The 19,596-nt window shown below is 42.2% G+C and overlaps 1 protein-coding gene across 4 annotated transcripts in view; it reads left to right on the top strand.

Annotated features, from left to right (window-relative positions):
* tenm3 (teneurin transmembrane protein 3) overlaps nucleotides 1–19,596 on the top strand; it is a 3,293,451-nt gene that overhangs the window by 2,611,323 nt on the left and 662,532 nt on the right. For all 4 annotated transcript variants that reach the window (XM_059644858.1, XM_048526868.2, XM_048526869.2 and 1 more), the window contains one exon: nucleotides 11,022–11,097. The gene's annotated coding sequence lies outside the window, so the exon portion shown is untranslated. The remainder of the gene's footprint in view (nucleotides 1–11,021; nucleotides 11,098–19,596) is intronic.

Genomic DNA, 19,596 nt, shown 5'->3' with positions numbered 1-19,596 from the left:
CAAGGCTCTGATATGCATGGTTTGGCTATCATGTTTCCTTAAACAAAATGGGTCTCAAAAGTGTTTTATATGATATGGGACATTTTGAAGCTTCCTGAAGGGATGAGAGACAACATCTGAATGCAACATATAAATCCGGCTCTGGAGAAAAGTCACTAGACTCAAACCAAAAGGGTAGTATGTTAAAGTAGCAGGCAACTGGAAGCTGAGGGATCTTTGTTGTGAGCAGAACATAGCGGTCACACAGTCTAAGTCCCCAGTGTAGAGGAGACCACATTGTAAGCAGAGAATGCAGTTGACTAGATTGTAGGAAGTGCAGGTAAAGTGTCGCTTCACCTGGAAGGTATGTTTGGGCCCTTAGATAGTGGGGAGGGAGGAGATAAATGGGCAGGTCTTGCACCTTCACCGTTTGCAGGAGAAGGTGCCATAGGGCTGTGGTAAAGTGCTGGGGGTGAAGGAAGACTGGGCCAGGATGCCCCAGAGGTAACCTCCCTGCGGAAAGTGGACAAGGGAGGGGAGGGGAATATGGATCTGGTGGCGGCATCTCGTTGGAGGTGGTGGAAATGGCAACTGATGATCTTCTGGATGTGAATGCTGGTGGGATGGTTGGTAAGGACTGGGGGAGCGCTAGCACTGTTGCAGGAGGAAGAAAAGGGGTGAGGGCGGGAGATGGTCAGAGCCGATTGAGAGTCCTGTCAACAACGGAGCTGGGGAATCCTCCGTTGAAGAAGAAGGTGGACATTTCGGAGGCTCCCCTTTTGAAGTTGGCCTCATTGGAACATATGCGACAGAGATGGAGGAACTTATTCTCTCAGGCGAAGGTGCAACACCTGCCTATTTACCTCCTCCCTTAGCAGTGTCCAAGGGCCCAAACATATCTTCCAGGTGAAGCAACACTTCAGAGATAATGGGAACTGCAGATGCTGGAGAATCCGAGATAACAAAGTGTGGAGCTGATGAACACAGCAGGCCAAGCAGCATCTTAGGAGCACAAAAGCTGACGTTTTGGGCCCTTCATCGGAAAGGGTCTAGGCCCAAAACGTCAGCTTTTGTGCTCCGAAGAAGCAACACTTCACCTGCCCTTCCCAGAATTTAGTATATTGCATTGGGGAAACAAAGCATAGACTGTCTGACCGCTTTGCAGAACATCTATGTCCTGCCCACAGAAAAGACCCCTCAGCTCCCAGTTGCCTGCCACTTTAACACACCACACTGTTGCCTGGCCAACATCTCTGTCTCTGGCTTGCCGCAGTGTTCCAACAAAGTTCAATGCAAGCTGGAAGAACAACACCTCATTTTCTGCTTGGGGACCCTGCAGCCCTCTTCAATATCGAGTTCAATAATTTTAGGGCCTCAGCTCTCCTATGGCCTAACCCCCTAGTCTGTGCACTAGGCCTTGTTATCACAGTCTGCCATTACACACAAACTTATGTTAGTCACTAACAGTCACCATTAACAACTATTCACCCTCCTAGCTAGATCAGAATCAAGTCCTTTTCTATCCAACTGCTCCTGTTTCTCTTCGGGCTCTACCCTTTATGCTGTCACATACTCTCTACCCCATACCCCATCCTGTTTTCTGCATATAAAGTTTTCCTAGCAACCATCAGTTCTGAGGAACAGTCACCAGACCTGAAACATTAACTCTGATTTTTTCTTTATAGATGCTGCCAGATGTGTTCACTTTATCCAGCAATTTCTATTGGTGGGTGTATCTAAGTGCAAGTTCATTGTTAAATTTTGTGATCCTATCCAAATTGGATCAGTACAGTCAGCCCTTATTTAATCTCTACTGAGGAAAAATAATGTTCACTGCAGTATAAAATTGTATCGGTGACTCAGAGGTCACATTGTTCAATACAACATTTTCTTTTAAATGCATAACCCATCAAAAACAGTGTGCACTTTTTTGGGTGAAGGCCTTGAAGAGAAACCATTTCACCTTTTCAAAAAAAAATGAGATCGATTATAGTTCCATCATTAAATGCAGTTTTGTAGACCTCAATTCTGTCAGCAACTTTGCAGTGGCATTGTTTTGCAAAACTACTTGGAAGTGAAGAATGCTGCACATGAAAGGTCACTTATGGGTGGCATGTTAACAAGTCCCCATCGTCTCTTGAATTCAGGGTTGTCACCAGGGCAATTGCAAACCTGAAGATGTGGGACCTCTAATTGAAAAGTATTTACCACACCGACTGATCAATGGAATGGTTGGTGTGTGTGTGTGTGTGTGTGTGTGTGTGTGTGTGTGTGTGTGTGTGTGTGTGTGTGTGTGTGTGTGTGTGTGTGTGTGTGTGTGTGTGTGTGTGTGTGTGTGCGCGCACGCGCTTAGTTCAGCCCAGATGTTCAAATCCACAAGTACTTTAATATAAAAAAGCAGTGGAACAAATCAAACGGTCTCACAGCCGACATTTCCTTGTGAGGGAGCTGCAATTCACCCAAGATCTGGGAAATCTGCAGGATCTGTCATTGTTTAATATTGTTATTTGTTTTGGTAACATCTTATTAATATTGATGTCAACATATTTGAAAAAAAAGCCGCACCCATAAATGACAGTGGTTTGGAATTAAGAACCTTAACTTCCATTCATTAGTTGGCTTTCATAGCAAGTAGAGTTGAGTTTCGGTACTGGGATATCTTGCCATAATTGTGTCGGGCCTTGGTGAGAACACATTTAGAGTATTGTGTGTAGTTTTGCTCTCCTTAACAGAGGGAGGATGTTCTGGCCGTGGAGGGAGAGTGACAAAGGTTTTCCAGAAGCAAAAGCAGAAATTGCTGAAGATACTCAGCAGGTCTGGCAGCATTTGTGCAGAAAAGCTGAGTCTGCAATTCAAGTCCAGTGATCCTATTTTCTAATGTTTCTACGCCTAATTAAGAGGGAACTTACAGACTTAGCAGGCTTTCTGCATCTTGGAGATGCATGTAGCACACAAAATGCCCGTTTTCAGTTTTTTTTCATGGAACAGAGCACAATGCTGAAACCAGAAGTCACATTGCAGTTTGAGGGATGCCATTCCATGATATGGTGGAAGGATTTGCAGGCTTGGCAATCAGCCAATTTGATCACATTACAAATTTATATTTTATCATCATCAAATCCTGGAATGGGACTGAAAGCCAGGGGGAGAAGATGGCCTTGTGGTGCTATTGCTGGACTGTTAATCTCGAGACAGATATCATCCCGGAGACCTGGGTTCAAATCCTGCTACGGCAGGTGGTGGAATTTGAATTCAACAAAGATGCCTGAAATTAAGAACCTAATGATAACTATGAATCCATTGTTGATTGTTTGGAAAACCTATCTGCTTCACTAGTATCCTTCAGGGAAGGAAGCTACCATCCTTATCAGGTCTGGCCTACATGTGACTCCAGACCCACATCAACATAGTTAACTCTTAACAGCCCTCTGGGTAATTAGGGATGAGCAATAAATGCTACTGAGCCAGGAGTACCTTCATGTCATGAATGAATAAAACTTCTGGCTCAGAGCCACTACTCATAGCACAATGAGACCTCCTTGGTAGTTATGTTTATGATGCAGAGTTCTTGCAAGGTTGTATAGCTGAGGGAAACATCGGGGGCAATTTGAATGCGACTTCAGAAACTTTTACTGAAATGTACAAAGTAAGTTTTTTGGGTGATGTATTGATTAAGTAATATCACAGGGAATTTCATTGAGCTTGAAAAGTCAACTGAGTGGGAAGAACTCAGATATTGCAACAATCAATGATTATTCAATGGTCACCATGACTAAAATTAGGTTTATATCCAAAATTATGAATTGAATTCAAATTAGAAGTTCTTGTATCTGTGGCATTCAATATGAGGTCACATTAGGTTTGCAAATTCACATTCCCCTTGATAATTCAACGCAGAAACTTTGGTGAATGTTGTTTGACCTCTGACTTCCAAAATGATGGCACTGAAATTCTGTAATGGAGTGAAACAGACAAAGAATTTCTTTATCTAATGCATATTCTACGTCATTTGAGACACAGAACAACTTAGCATGACCCTTCTAAAATCATTAATTCTGTATTATTCTTTGGAATTTTACTTCCCAAATCAAAGAACTTTGTTATGTCCTTTTTAATTTGTCTGTTGAACCTAATACGCACTTATTAAAAATTAGTGGTATCAAAGTGAGAAAAATGCTCACAATTTGCCATGCATTTCAATACATGTTTTATATCATAATACCTGCAATTTATGCTTATTTGATTGGTCCAAAAACTGATGGCAAATTAAATATCAGGACTTGCCTTCATATTCCATTATAGAATCCCCAAAGTATGGAACCAGGCCATTTAGCCCACACTGACCCTCTGAAGAGCATCCCACTCTGACCCATCCCTCTACCCTCATGGTTAATCCACCTAACCTCCATATCCCTGTGACAATATGCAATACAACATGGCCAATCCTGCACATTTTTGGACTTTGGAAGGAAACTGGAGCACCTGGAGGAAACCCACACAGATACAGGGAGAATGTGCAAACTCCACACAGACAATCGCCCGAGGGTGAGTTTGAACCCAGGTCCATGATGCTGTGGGGCAGCAGTGCTAACCACTAAGCCACTGTGCTGCACTCAGTTGTTTATTTTCTGCACAGGGCTGCATGTTTTCTGCTATTGATTTTAAATTGCTTGGATAGTAAATTGTAACCTTAACATCTTTAGCTCAAAGTTGGCTGAAGCATTTGAAAGAAGAGACTTACATTTAAATAGCACTTTTCACAATAGTCAGACCTCTCAAAGCTCCTTACAGCCGGTGAACTACAATCATGTTGTAGCATCCGACCACAGCTGTTTTTTTTTCAATCCTCAAAGCCAGAGATTTTTTCCCCTTTTTGTTTCATTGATTGAAAGATTGTTATTGGCCAGGCCGCTGGTGTTAACTCCCTCATTTTCTTTTTCAAACTACTCATGGAATCATTTATGTCTACCTGAGCAGGCACATGAGTCCTCACTTCAACATATCATCTGCAAGCTGGCTCTTGAAGCCATGGATCCCTCCTTTCATGTCACAATGGGGAGATTTTTATGCTGCCAGCATAGGCCAGGCCTTGAACCCACAGCTTTGTCACTCAGACACAGGAGCTGCACAAACTAGGTGTGATAGCCTAGTGGTACCGTTGCTGGGCTGTCAATCCAGAAACCCAGATAAAGTTCTGGGGACATGGGTTCAAATCCTCTCACGGTAGCTAGTAGGGTTTGAATTCAGTTAAAAAAAAATCCAAGTTTAAGAGTTAAGTGAGGACCATGAATTTGATTGTTGGCGAAAAAAAACCCCATCTGATTCACTGAGATAATGGGAACTGCAGATGCTGGAGATTCCAAGATAATAAAATGTGAGGCTGGATGAACACAGCAGGCCAAGCAGCATCTCAGGAGCACAAAAGCTGACGTTTCGGGCCTAGACCCTTCATCAGAGATGCTGTTTTGGGAAGGAGACTGCAGTATTTACGTGGTTTGGCCTCCAACAGACTCCAGACCCACACCAATGTGGTTGACTCTTAACTGCCCTCTGGGCAATTAGGAATGGGCAATAAAAACTGGCTTAGCCAGTAATGCCCTCATCTTGTGAACGAATTGAAAACATTGAGTTCTGTCTTATATTGAAGGTTGATTTTCAGATTATTGGCAAAGGTAAATTGACATATTCCACAAAACAAGTCGCTGTCCTCAGCTTCAAATCAATAGGTGTGCTGCCAAATACAGATACTCCTGACTGTTTATATCAGTCAAAGAAATTGAATTATATTTTATTCTTGATGCTATGAAGTGGTCAATGCCAAGCCAGTGCAACAAATAATCTGCCCCATTCATGTCTCTTATTTCTTTGACGCTGCCAGTGTCCCTGCATGGCATTGTGTTGAATGAATGTTGAATGTTTCAGGAGTAATCTGTCACTGAGGGTTGCAGAAAGGGGGAATGCAGGCATGGTCCGTTGCTATGGCATATTACCTGGCTCCCATGTAGTTGTGCAATCCTTGTTAACAATGGAAATCATTCATCCATGTGGCAATTACTCTCATGCCCTAACCACTAAAAAACATGATTCCAACAGGTATTTGGCTTTGTTGCTGCAAACTAATGTACAAGAAAAAAATAGCTTTGTTACAAAGAAAAGCATTGTAAGACACGTGTGAACCCAAGAAAGACAATACTGGCTCACAGTAATACATGCAGACGCGCCACACCTTCAGGATGTGGTCTCTGTTTTGTCTTCACTGGAAGATAAACATTTAAAGAACCTGCATATGAGAGCTTTCATTATTTCAAATCTGGTCTCTTGCCAAAGGGCATAGACTACCGAAGATTTCATGTGTCGTTGCCTTCATTTTGTATTGCTCCAGAGGTAATTATACCTGCAGTAAACACACTTCACTGAAGTACTGTTAGCATATAACATTTGGAAGTGCAAGGCCAAATTTAATCCCTTTGTTCAACATCATATACACAGTGTTATGAAGCAGAGATGAAACAACATTGCTTCGCTTTCGGCTACCTTGTTTTTCATGCAATTGAGATAAGAAGTCCTGAGCCAGGAGTTCATTTGTACTGTTTCCCTTAATCCAACACTGAATAATAATGTCGCCATAATCCCTAAGGACCAGAGAACTCTTCTTTCATTAGAGAAACACTTGGTTATGAGTTTAACCTGAGGGTCACCATGCAAAAGGCAGGTGCTAAGTTAAGAAGGTAGGACCTTCAAGGTAGCCTTAGCCAATGTGGGAATTGACTCAACACTGTTGATGTCACTCTGCAACACATCGCAGCCATCCACGCAAACCGAACCCCGACATTTTTATGCATCTATACAAATGATCAGTATTTGAGATGACTGCATTCCTCTTCCTCTTTGTTCTTGTGCACCCTCTATTTTCTTCACTCCACTAGCAGCACCTCTGTCTTCAGCTGCTGAGGCCTGTCACTCTGAAATTTGCTCCTCAACCTTTGCTACTCTATCCTGTTTGAAAGCTGCCTGTTTGCCCAAATATTTGATCACATGTCCTGATATCTCCTTCTATGATTTTGTATCAAATTTTGGTTTATAATTGACTCTGTGCAGTCCCTTTGAAGGTGTTACCACATTAATGGTGCTTCATGAATGGAAGTTCTTGTTATTATGTAAGGAAGATGGGCCAGCTTTCATTGCGGAATATGTGAGCTATGAAGTGAAACCGAGCCTCCCTCCGTTCACTGAATGGAAATATAAAATGGGCAAGATAACAAAAGAGAAGAAAGGAAACAAAAACTATAATCTTGCAAGTGCTGGAAACCTGAAGTCAAACAGAAAATACTGGAAAGCACTAAGCAGGTCAGAGGAATCAACTGTTGAGAGGGAGTCACAGCTCATGTTTCAGGATCGACATTTCACCAGAACACAAAGGAAAGTAAAAGAACACTCAACCGTGACTGAGGTGCTAAAAACTAGTTCTACAAACCAACTGGAAAGGGCAAACATGGTGCAAAGAAACATAACGTAGAAAATGTGAACTGTTGTATTCCACACTAGTAGGAATCAAGAGGCTAAGGTTCATATACCACTAGTCCTTTTGAAATATCAAAAATGCGTTCAACATAATACAGAGTAGCAAATTCAAGATGTTTGGCTTCATGGTTTGAAGTTTCACTGACTTTTTTTTGGCTGAGAGGAATCAACCCATAGACTGGGCACAGTGCAGATGGAGACTATTTGGCCTGGCATCATGATGCCAACTCTCTACAAAAGCGGCTTAACCAGCCACACTCCCCTGCCCTTTCCTCAGACGCACGCAAATATTCACTCTTCAGATAATTATTCAATCCTAATTTGAAAGCCACAATTGAATCTGCCTTCACCACAATCTCAGTCAGTGCATTCCACACCCGAACCACTTACCACATAGAAATCATTGTCCTCATGTTGCCTTTAGTTCATCTGGCACTCATTTTAAATTTGTATCCTCTGGTTCTCGACCCTTCTGTCAATGGGAACAATTTCTATCCCTGTATTCTGGCTAAATCCTCGTGATTTTGGAGAGCACCATTGTAATATTTTAAGTGTAGACATGAAACTAGAGTGTGCAGGACCTGATGAGCCAGGTACTATTATGGTTGCACCCATCCTCCAACCTGCTGGGCATTCTAATTTCTCATTGCGTAAGCAAAACTGGCACATGTATCTCTATACGGCCCGCAGTGTGGAAGTATTTGTTTGGACAGGTATATGAATAGGAAAAAAGGATATGGGCTAAATTCAGGCAAATAGGAGTAGTCTAGTTTGGGAAACCTGGTCAGCATGGACATGTTGGACTGAAGGGTCTGTTTCCATGCTGTATAACTCTATGACAGACAAATGTCTGTCTTGAGTTAGAGAATTGAAACAGATCTGGACACGCCCATGGGGAAATTAGTAGAAAATCTGGTGATTGTGAAGAAAGTAATGTCTGCCTGTTTAAACTTTTCATCTTGCACTCATGGCTATTGATTTGTAAAAGTACCAAGTTGAAGAAGGAATAACAATTTACATTGCTGGGAAGACAGTATTGATTGCTTGGCAAATGGACTCTGGTAGGCTAGAGGCAGTGCCAGGAAAAATGCAGGGAACAGTTAACTGGTGGGTGGTGACATTGTGGTAATGTTACTGGGCTGGTAATCCGCCCAGACTTATACAAAAACAGTATTTGTGGAGAGAATGCAGAGTCAACGTTTCAGATCCAGTGACCCTTCTTCACAATACTCACTGATGTTATGGGAATATGAGTTCAAGTTTCAACATGAAAAACTAAAGAAAGATAACTTATTACCAACCCTGTAATGATAATATAGAAGCACATATCGTTTGCTAGTGTCCTTTAAGGCAGATAATCTGTTGTCCTCACCTGTGTCTCCAGGCCCAAATGCAATTGACTCTTAACTGGGCAGTTAGGAATAGCCAATAAATACTAACCTTGGCAGCAATGCCCAGATCCCATGAATGAATAAAACAGAATCCACTAAGCAAGTGGATTTTAATTGGCCAAGACATGACTTTTGGGATTGTACCAGGCTGTTTTCCAGGTTTATGTTGAACTGTGAAAGACACAACGTGGAGATGTCTTCTTTCTATTTGCAAACTTATATGAGAGGATACAACCAAGCAACCAGTTGTAGCTACATATTGCCTTTCATATCCCCAGGTTGCCTGGAAAACGTTTCACAGCCAACGTATTACGTTTCTGGCGTGTAGTCTTTATTGATACTTAAACAGAACGGAGTGACCTTTTCCCCTTGTGGACTTATGGTCTCATTCTTTCCCCTTGTGGGAGACTCTAGGACCAGAGGGCATAACACCGAGTAAGGCGTTTGCCCACACATGACAGATAAGGGATTTTTTTTCTCTCAGAGGCATGTGAATTTGTGAAATTCTTTGCCACAGAGCATGGTTAAAGCTGGATCATTAAATACGTTCAGGATTCGGACGGACAGATTTTAATTGGCAAGTAAATTACTATGGGGCAAAGGAAAGAAATTGGAGCTGAGAATTTTCAAACCAGCCATTTTATTATTAAATGGTGCGGGGCCTCAGTGGCAAAGTGGTCTATTTCTGCTCTTATGCCTTATGGTCTTATGGCCAGTTGACGTGTTTTTTTAATCATTGGTCAAGGGCCAGTGCTGGTTCAAGGAAATGTGCTGGCCAGGACATCGATGAAACTCCCTTGTTCTTCATCCCATGGTGTCATGGGATCTTGAACATCCCACTTGACCTGGCAGGTGGTTCAAGGAAAAGACGTACATGGTCCTGCACTGCCTGACAGCATTGAATTGTTAAATACGGGAGGGTACGGCTGGAATTGAGTTTGTGTTCTACTGACTGAGTGAGAATGTTACGACTGAGCTAAGGTGATCACAGATCATGTTGCATTTCAGAGGGAGCTGGTATTTTACCTGACACCTTCATCTCGAGTTCTATGTGTTTGCGTGCCAATTTGCGGCTAAAAGAACCAAAAACGAAGAGACGTGAGTGGATTACCAATGAGGGTAGTGTGCTTGATTTGATTAGTTTTAATCTTGCCGATTGGGATAGCACAAGATTCTGGCACTCAAAGCAACACAGGTAATGGTATCTTGAATTCATTCAGTTCACTGATCTCAAATGTATATTCTGAAGTCAGAACAATAATCGCTCATTTACAGCAGGTTTGTACCATGTGCTGCCTGGATTTCTATAAGAGAAGCAAAACATTTGAGTCTTCCTACTGAGCTTTAGGAGATTATAAAATTGTTCCAATCTCTCATGCACAGGGTCAGTACATTTTATTTCCTCATATTACAACGAATGCCTACAACAAGATCAAGTCCTCAGGCTACAGAACTGCATTTATATTCCAAGAAATTATTAAAACAGCAAGTTGAGTACCTGCAAATAGCAAAGTGATTTCAATGTTTACCCTTTCAGCTGTGAGGGAACTGAATGGAACACTTCTCTTAAGTAAAAGAAAATTTATCAGTGAAAAATTCAAACATTGACCTTGTAGAGCTTGGTCGATAAGGAGTCAAATGTGTGCCTTTAGTTTGATGCAAGGCTGAATTTTGAATAGCAAAGCACTTGACCTGCTTTCACTCACTGAACTGACTCCTTGAACTACATTTTTAAAATAGGCTCCTTCTGCTCCTACTACAGAAATGAAGGCTGGAACTTGCACCCTGTCTGCAATCTGTCTACTGTGTTTTAGGTCAACTCACCGCATGGAAGGATTGAACTGCTGTTATACTAAGTCAGCTTCTTGTTGTAACTTGCATTTGCTCCCACCTCAACTCTAGTAACGTCAGTCAGAGTTGCTCATTCACTTGCCACATGATTCCAGAGTTAAAGGAATATTGCACTGTCAGCGTTTCATTTTACAAAATTACAACAGTGAGATAAATTTAATAGAAGAATAAAAGCATCAGTTTTTAGCCTGTTATTTGCTGCTTCCCTTCAGTGGGATATAGCAGAGTGGAGAGGGAAAGAAAGAGAGTAATTATGATGTCCTTTCTTTTCTGTTGCAGGTTTTACTGACTCCTCGAATACAGGCAACAGCAGCATGAAAATAAGTTGTATGAAGAAGTTTCAAACAGAAAACAGGTAGGATTCATGCCAGTTTGACCTGTAAACAGTTACCTTTTCAAAGCTTGAATTTGCCAATTGTGTAGCATGTTTCTATACCAGTCAGGATATTTCTTCACCATGAACAGCTGGTAAAGTATGCAAAAGACTGTTGGTTATAATAGCACCTTTCACAGCCATTGGCCATCCCAAAGCTTTTTACAACTGTAACAGTGGACCTCGTTGACTACGAGGTTCCTGATTGGCTAAAAACCCCTCTCAAGATCCTCAGAGTCAATGACGTCCACCTGGTCCCAATCACTACAACAATCAATGAGGTGGTTTGTAGAATAGTCACCATTGATGGCGCAATCTTGTAAATGACAAGATCTCACAACCCGCAGTGTGATAGTGACAAGATAATCTTGTTCTGACTTATGAATGAAGTACACATTTTGGCCAGGGCACTGTGGTTGACATCAATGATCTTCTGCATAGTAGTCCCACAGCATCTTTTATGCTCACCTGCCTTAATGTTGCACCCAAATGACATCATGTCACAATAACGCAGCACTCTCTCAGTACACTGGAGTATCAGTCTACACCTTTGTCTTTTCAACACAAAAGGTCCTAAATCACACGTTAACAGCTGTGCTACCAACTGAGGCATGGTTAACACACATGAAAACACTTTCCGCAGATCTCAATCCCAGCCACACTCCATCACTCCCAGTGGGACAGGATTGGGATGGGCTCTTGTCTCCAGCCCAGTTCAGCCAATATCAGCAGTGAGAGTGAGATTGAACTGGTGGAGGAGGCTATCTCGGGTGAGCTGGAATATACAGAGGTCAACGTTATTCAGAAATGTCTGCTTAGACCCCGTTTGGGCCCTGTATTCAGTTCTGGGCTGAAGACAAAATTAATCTGTGAATTCCTTTACAAGAAGACGTCACATAGATGAGGATTATATTTCCTTGGCTATAGATCATGTTGTGTTCAAATTGAAATGTTGACGTTAAAAGAATAATAAAAGGTAGGTAGAGTGGACTTACTTCAGCTCTTCCACACGCACAGTACATTTGATGTTATTGCAGTCCCTCTATGATTTGATTTTCTGTTTTATCATTTCATCTTCCAGAATGGTGATTTCAAAGGGTGAATTAATCATTTCTAAGACCATAAGACCATAAGACATAGGAGTGGAAGTAAGGCCATTTGGCCCATCGAGTCCACTCCGCCATTTAAATCATGGCTGATGGGCATTTCACCTCCACTTCCCTGCACTCTCCCTGTAGCCCTTGATTCCTTGTGAGATCAAGAATTTATTGATCTCTGCCTTGAAGGCATCCAACGTCCCAGCCTCCACTGCACTCTGTGGCAATGAATTCCACAGGCCCACCACTCTCTGGCTGAAGAAATGTCTCCTCATTTCCATTTTAAATTCACCCCCTCTAATTCTAAGGCTGTGCCCACGGGTCCTAGTCTCCCGGCCTAACAGAAACAACCTCCCAGCGTCCACCCTTTCTAAGCCATTCATTATCTTGTAAGTTTTTGTTAGATCTCCCCTCAACCTTCTAAACTCTAATGAATACAATCCCAGGATCCTTAGCCGTTCATTGTACGTTAAACCTACCATTCCAGGGATCATTCGTGTGAATCTCCACTGGACATGCTCCAGGGCTAGTATGTCCTTCCTGAGGTGTGGGACCCAAAATTGGACACAGTATTCTAAATGGGGCCTAACTAGAACTTTATAAAGTCTCAATTTCTGACTGATTTCTGTCAAAAGCAGACTGCTGGGTAATTAGGGTAACAGTCCATAACTACCGCATGACTTTCTTTCATTCTGAGAGGACTGAAGCAACTTATTATTATGGTCTAATGTTAACTGGACTCAGGCCTGTATTCCTCTGGCTGACAAATGAGACTTGAATTACCTGGAACACATGTATCTTAAAAAAAATGGTTTTGGCCCAACACCTGGATCTCGTGGGATCTGTGCTCAATTCTCAATGCCACAGCACCCCACAGGCTGCTTTTAATGCAGCTTGCAAAGTAAGAAGACAACTTTTGTCCCTCTGAAAGCCAAATACTTGATCTTTCAGAGCTTCTCTCTGTAATTCTCTCGAGGCCACTGTTTTCTTGAAGGAACATAGCTCCATTTTGTAAAGTCTCTCGGAGAATCTGTATATTTGCAGCCTTCTCGGCAGCTTCCTTCCTGAATTGCCCCAGTCGCTGTTCAGACACTGGGATTGATGCTCTCAAGCTGTGCACATATGCTGTTGCTTCACCATCATTGGCATTCTGACAATCTTTACCAGGGTCACACGCCAAGCTATCAGCCTTGTGCATCCATTTTGCAAAAGTGTTCGTCACTTTTAATTTCTATTTCTACAGTTCTCTACTCATCACAATCAGGGAGTAAGTTTTTTTTTATTCAAACAGTAACTTACAGCCAATTTTGAATTTGATCCATTTACATGCCAGCCTCTTGTGGTGCTGCTTAGGAATAAGTCAGAAAATATACTCAAGTATGACGCTCACAGATGTGCATGGCACAAACGAGTTTAATATATTACTAACGGTTGTCACGTTGCTCGCCCAACATCAAGAGGATACATTTTCTCTTTTGCTGCATTGCAACTTCTTGTTTGCTTTCCTCATCCATTGGCATGTTTTCTTCAAGTTCTCTGCTGTACTCCGTTTTGCTATTTGTACTGATTTGTATTCTTTTAGGCTCCTCTTCCGTGTTGTACAGTTAGGAGATTAGCATTGTTGGAAATGCAGCACAGAAGGAGACCATTCAGCCTATTTGCACCAATTCTTTCTTAAAGCAATTGATTGCTCATTTTTCTTCCTATGTGGGGAATATTGGAACAGGAGCTTGCTTTTTGTTCTTTCATAGGATTGAAAGCATTTGCTGCCCATTCATAATTTATCTTGAACTGAGTAGAACGCTGTTCCATTTCAGAGGGTAGTGAAGAGTCACCCGCATTGCTGTTGGTCTTGAGTCATATGTAGATCATACCAGGTAAGAATGGCAGATTTCCTCCCCTACAGGACATTACCAAACCAAATGGGTTTTTAAGACCATCATTTGTAACAATATATGTCGAGCTCACCATTAAGAAGTCTAGGTTTCAGTACCAACTTTTATTAATTACATGTAAATTCTAGCAATTGCCATAGTTGGATTTGAGCCATGCCCCTCGAGCATTACTCTGGGCGTCTGAATGGAACAGTCTTCCTCTGGAATGCCCCAGATTCTCTGCAGTCACCTGTATAACTCTTTTTCTGCAATCCATTTCTTTGGGGAAAGCGATGACTTGTATGGCAGGAAGGCAGAATTCAGTCAGGATGACCCACAAATTCTCTTTATTTGTTGAAGTGTGCAGTTAATTTCTTTAGAGATGAGGCAACTTGAATTTGTTCTGTTGGGTGATTTAGTGGTGTCAGTCTGTGAACAGCATGCATCGGGGCACAATGTCTAGCTGCACAGTGGCGCAAGCTTCAAGGGCAGTTTTGGCAGTGACTAGAGAACAGTGAGGTGAAGAAGCATCCAGCTGGTGGCGTTAGACAGCAGGTCATGTCCACCTTCTCAGCAAAAAGGCCATGTGCCCTGTATCCTGGTGCAAAAGCAAACTGACCAGTGGCAAGAGGTGAAGGTATAAGTTTGAGGGGTAAGTCGGCAGGAACGAATAGGTCCTGTGATAGTTGTGGTAGGACATCAAAAGAGCAAACAGCTGTAAGCCTGTAAATAATCATTGCAAGGAAAAAGGCAGGCACAGGGTAGTGCAATGCGAAAGTAATAAAATGAAATACACCTTCAGCGTGGAAGTGAGGATACATGCGGACACAGCTCCCCTCACATCCATTAGATTTATGGGTACCTCGATGATTGAAAACCTTACCCCTTTTAAATAACAGTGGCTTTCCCTAAAGTTGTGCATGAACCATGAAGGAAAAGTCACTCAATTGTTTATGAAAATCCATTCCAAACAAGCTTGACCAAGAATTAATGTTTGAAAAGGAAGGGGCTGGATTGCCTGAAAAGTTTGCCCACCTAAAATATATTCAGTAACAGGCTCCATCCCAAGGTCTTGGGAAAGCCCTTATGGAAACCGTGAGCTTTTGAAAAACTCCTTTTTTGGTGATTTCCACAAAATGAGCTTCACAACAGGAATTAATGAAGAAGAATCATAGAATCCCTACAGCATGAAAACAGACCCTTCAGCTGAACAAGCCTGTACTGACTATAGGAGCAACTCACCCAGACCTGTCCCCCTATAACCCACCTGATCTACACATCCCTGAGAACTACGGGCAATTTAGCATGGCCAGTTCACCTAACCTGCACATCTTTGGACTGTGAGAGGAAACCCATGCAGACACCGGGAGAATGTGCAAACTCCACACAGACAGTGGCCCGAGAGTGGAATTGAACCCAGGACCCTGTCACTGTGAGGGTGCAGGGCTAACCACTGAGCCACCGTGCTGCTCCAAAGGATTCAACTTCATGCAGAGACCATTGAGACTATAAGATTCTCAGCAGCTGAGCAAGCACAGTAAGAAGTGGAAGACTCAGGGATGTGTGGAGTGGGAGCTGTCTTGAGGAACAGCACTTGAAAAAAGCAAGATGTCTGACGTAAGCTGACTCTTGATGAGAGGCTTGATAGCAATGAAAGCCATTTTGAAAAAAATGATGATAAAATGAACGGCACACATTTTGAGTGTAAACATTCAGCCAACAATCAATTTTGTTGTGATTAAGGGAGGGGGGCGCGGGTGAGAGAAATGTTCATGATGCCACTGAGTGACTGGAGGCTGCTACTACATGGAATGTATTGGATTGCTTCAACAGGATTTTCTAATTCGAAAAGTTTACATAGGGTTTTACGGCATGAGCATTGGCACAAAGTATGGCTCAGGATATGACTCAAGGAGGAAGGTTTATGAACAGGACTAGCATGCTGTAGGTAGGATCATTTTCGAGACAAAATAAACACTGAAAGAACTGCAGCCACTATAAATCAGGAACAAAAACAAAGTTGCTGGAAAAGCTCAGCAGGTATTGCAATATCTGTGAAGGAAGAAACAGAGTTAACGTTTCGTGTGCAGTGACTCTTCCTCAGAACAGGTCCAAGGTTCTGAGGAAGGGTAACCGGACCCGAAACATTAACTCTGTTCCTTCCTTCACAGATGCTGCTAGACCTGCTGAGCTTTTCCAGCCACTTTGTTTTTGTTCATTTTTGAGACAGCTCACTGTGATAAATGTCTGATTTTGAGTGAGGGCCCATACCATAGTTTCCCACTCATTAGTTTTCTTGAGCTATATGTAGGATTTTGACTGTCCTGTATAATTTTCAGCAACAAGCATTGACGTTGGAATGTTCCATGTTGAAATATCTCTCCTTATTGTGCAGGTAACATGTTCCTCCTCAGTGAATTTCCATTGTGAGAATTTACTTTGGGACTTTTTTTTATGCAAGGGCTCTGTTATTGTTAGTTTGCCTTGCTTGCTGACTGACAGAATTCATCCCTATTATGTGATTCCAACTTCAGGGAAAGTAGACTCATTCACACAAAGTTAACCCATGTTTTGGAAGGATTTTGGACTGTTGTTCTTGGCTAGAATCCTTCTACCTCAGTCCCTGATGTTTCAGTGGAGTCACCTTTAGGTTTGGAAGCTAACTCCTTATTACAGTGTTGGTCAGAGAACAACACTATAGCCAAGTGATTCTCTGTGCTTCCATTATGTTTCAAGTTCTGTGCTCAGAGTAAACTCCTGTCTAGAATGTTCTGTCTTTGTCTGTTCTTCGTCTGTCAGTTTGATGCTAGAATCTGCAGAGAAGATAAAACAAACACAAATTCTCAGAGAATGGTTCTCAAACTTTTAAATTCTTTATTCATTTCTGTTGTACAGTGTTGTGGTTCTGAAAGAGTTAAGCATTAGTGTCCACCAAATCTGAGAATGCCATAGCTTGATAGCCTGATGGAGGCTGATTTGTCATCATTGTCTCCTCATAGTCTTACTTAATATGCCTAACTAATCCATGTAATTTGTAATCAGAGATAATGGGAACTGCAGATGCTGGAGAATCCAAGATTACAAAGTGTGGAGCTGGATGAACACTGCAGGCCAAGCAGCATCTCAGGAGCACAAAAGCTGACGTTTCGGGCCTAGACCCTTCATCAGAGCAGCTCTCTGATGAAGGGTCTAGGCCTGAAACGTAAACTTTTGTGCTCCTGAGATGCTGCTTTGCCTGCTGTGTTCATCCAGCTACACACTTGTTATCAATGTAATTTGTAGTTGTTGCTATCATGCAATAATCTGCATCTTGTTTAGACATGTTCCTCTTCTCATTAAGACTCATAATCAATTCATTCTGTACCAAATAGGCCGTCAGATCCAGTATAGAAAACAAGGGGTTGTTGTCACTGTGTCCACCAGCAGAGTAGAAGCTTTAACTACCTTTGGGTACCACAGGGGTTGGTGTGAATTCTAACCCTAGGTAACAATATTTTGATTTGATTTTGATAAGTGTCAGTTCAGGTTCCGATGGTTTCTATTTTTATTACAGCTCCCCACAGGGAGTTGTTTAACTTTAATAAAGTTTAGTTTTAAAAGAGTGGACAGGTGGCCCAGCAGCAAATCAAACATTTTGTGTTTTTTTTAACATATGACATGATTGCATTGGTTCACTGACTTCCCAAAGCCAGTCCCCCATCGACAAGGCACAGGTCAGAGCTATGATGGAATACTCCCTGTTTGCCTGGACGAGTGCAGCTCCAACAACATTCAGGAAACTCCACACCATCTAACATAAAGAAGTTTGCCTTTTTATAACCTCTTCCCCATAAGATAAAGGAGCAGAATTAGGTTTTTCAGCCCATTTAGATCTTCTCAAACATTTAATCATGGCTGATATATGTCTCAGCCCCATTTTCCTGCCTGATAGATGGTGACAGTAATGTGTACCACCTATAATATGCACTGCACCAAATCCACCAGACCTCCTTCAATAGCTCCTTCCAAACCATGACCTCCTTCAGTTAGAGGGAAAAAAGCCAGCAGACACATGGGAATCCCACCATCTGAAAATTTGTGTTCAAGTTACATAGCATTCTGACCTGGACAGTGAGTTGGATTTTCATCGGAGAGAATGAGCAGCAGGAATTAAAAGATATCCTGGAAAAAGTGCCTTCAGATGCACGATTTTTGCTTTGGGGGCCAGACAGTACACTCCATCAACCCATCAATTATCCCATCACTACACACCCCCAATCTGCGCCAACTCATGATTCTTCACGCCCACATTCATGTCCCACACAGTCATTATACCTTCCATGCAAACTCATGACTCTCCACCCAACCCTCTGGCCCTGAACACCCTGTATGCAAAGCTGTGCCCCTCCCCACAACACTCCTGACCCCTCATATTTTCCATGTCAATCCACAGTACTTGAATACTCATTTTCCCACAAAACAAAACCACTGAACCCTATATGAGTAGGGTGTGTTGAAAAGTTTTGTTTTAAAATTACTCATTCCCAAGCATAAACATTCTGACAACAAACTTGCCTGAGCTACAGCCCAATAAAATTGTCAGATTTTAAATTTGGTTAGCAAAAACTATAAGTACTTGATATCACTTTGTCATGTATAAATAATTATTATGCGGTTGACAGAATAGATCACAGAGAAAGAGCTGACCATCAAGCAATGACTGCTGGCTCAGTGGTTAGCACTGCTGCCTCATAGTTTCAGAGATTTGAGTTTGATTCCATCTTTGAGCAACTGTCTGTGTGGAGTTTGCACATTCTCTCCGTGTCTGCGTGGGTTTCTGCTGGGGGCTCCTGTTTCCTCCCAACAGTCCAACAATGTGCAAGTTAGGTAGATTGTCCATGATAAATTTCCCATAGCATTCAGGAAGGTGTACGTTGGGTACATTAACCATGGGAAATGCAGGGTTACAGGGACAGGTTAGTGGGATGGATCTTGATTGTGATGCTCTTTGAAGGGTCGGTGTGAACTTGTTGGGCTGAATGGCCTGCTTCCACACTGTCAGGATTCTGTGGGAAATAGGGGCTAGGAATCCTAGACTTGGGCCCCAGCTTTTACAGGTCCATGGATTTTCCTGACTCCACAAAAACCCAACCTTTTACCACTGTTGCTTAATTACCAGTCCCTCCCTGACAGTACAGACAATAAATAGACTGCAGCAAATTAAGCGGGTGGTTTAACACCACCTTCTGAAGGACAGCTAAAGACAGACAACAGACACTCTTCTTGCCAGTGACAGTCACATCCTTAGAAGAAACAAAAGAAAAAATGCCATGACCAAAGAATTGTTTCAGTTTAATTGAGTCAGGTCCCAGCTTTGGTTTCTTTTATCTCTTGTCATGATCTGTACATCCCATGTAATCACAGCATAATTCCTGTATCCAGCTTCAGGGTTATGACACTTCCATTACAGCTCATTGATGCTGTCCATAAATCATGCTTCATTGACATTACGTTGACTAATGTCTTCAGCT

This window comes from Stegostoma tigrinum, chromosome 3, assembly GCF_030684315.1.
Source record: "Stegostoma tigrinum isolate sSteTig4 chromosome 3, sSteTig4.hap1, whole genome shotgun sequence".
In the NCBI taxonomy this organism is placed as follows: Eukaryota; Metazoa; Chordata; class Chondrichthyes; order Orectolobiformes; family Stegostomatidae; genus Stegostoma; species Stegostoma tigrinum.
Note: the sequence above shows the minus strand (reverse complement) of the source record. Positions and strands in the feature narration are given on the sequence as shown.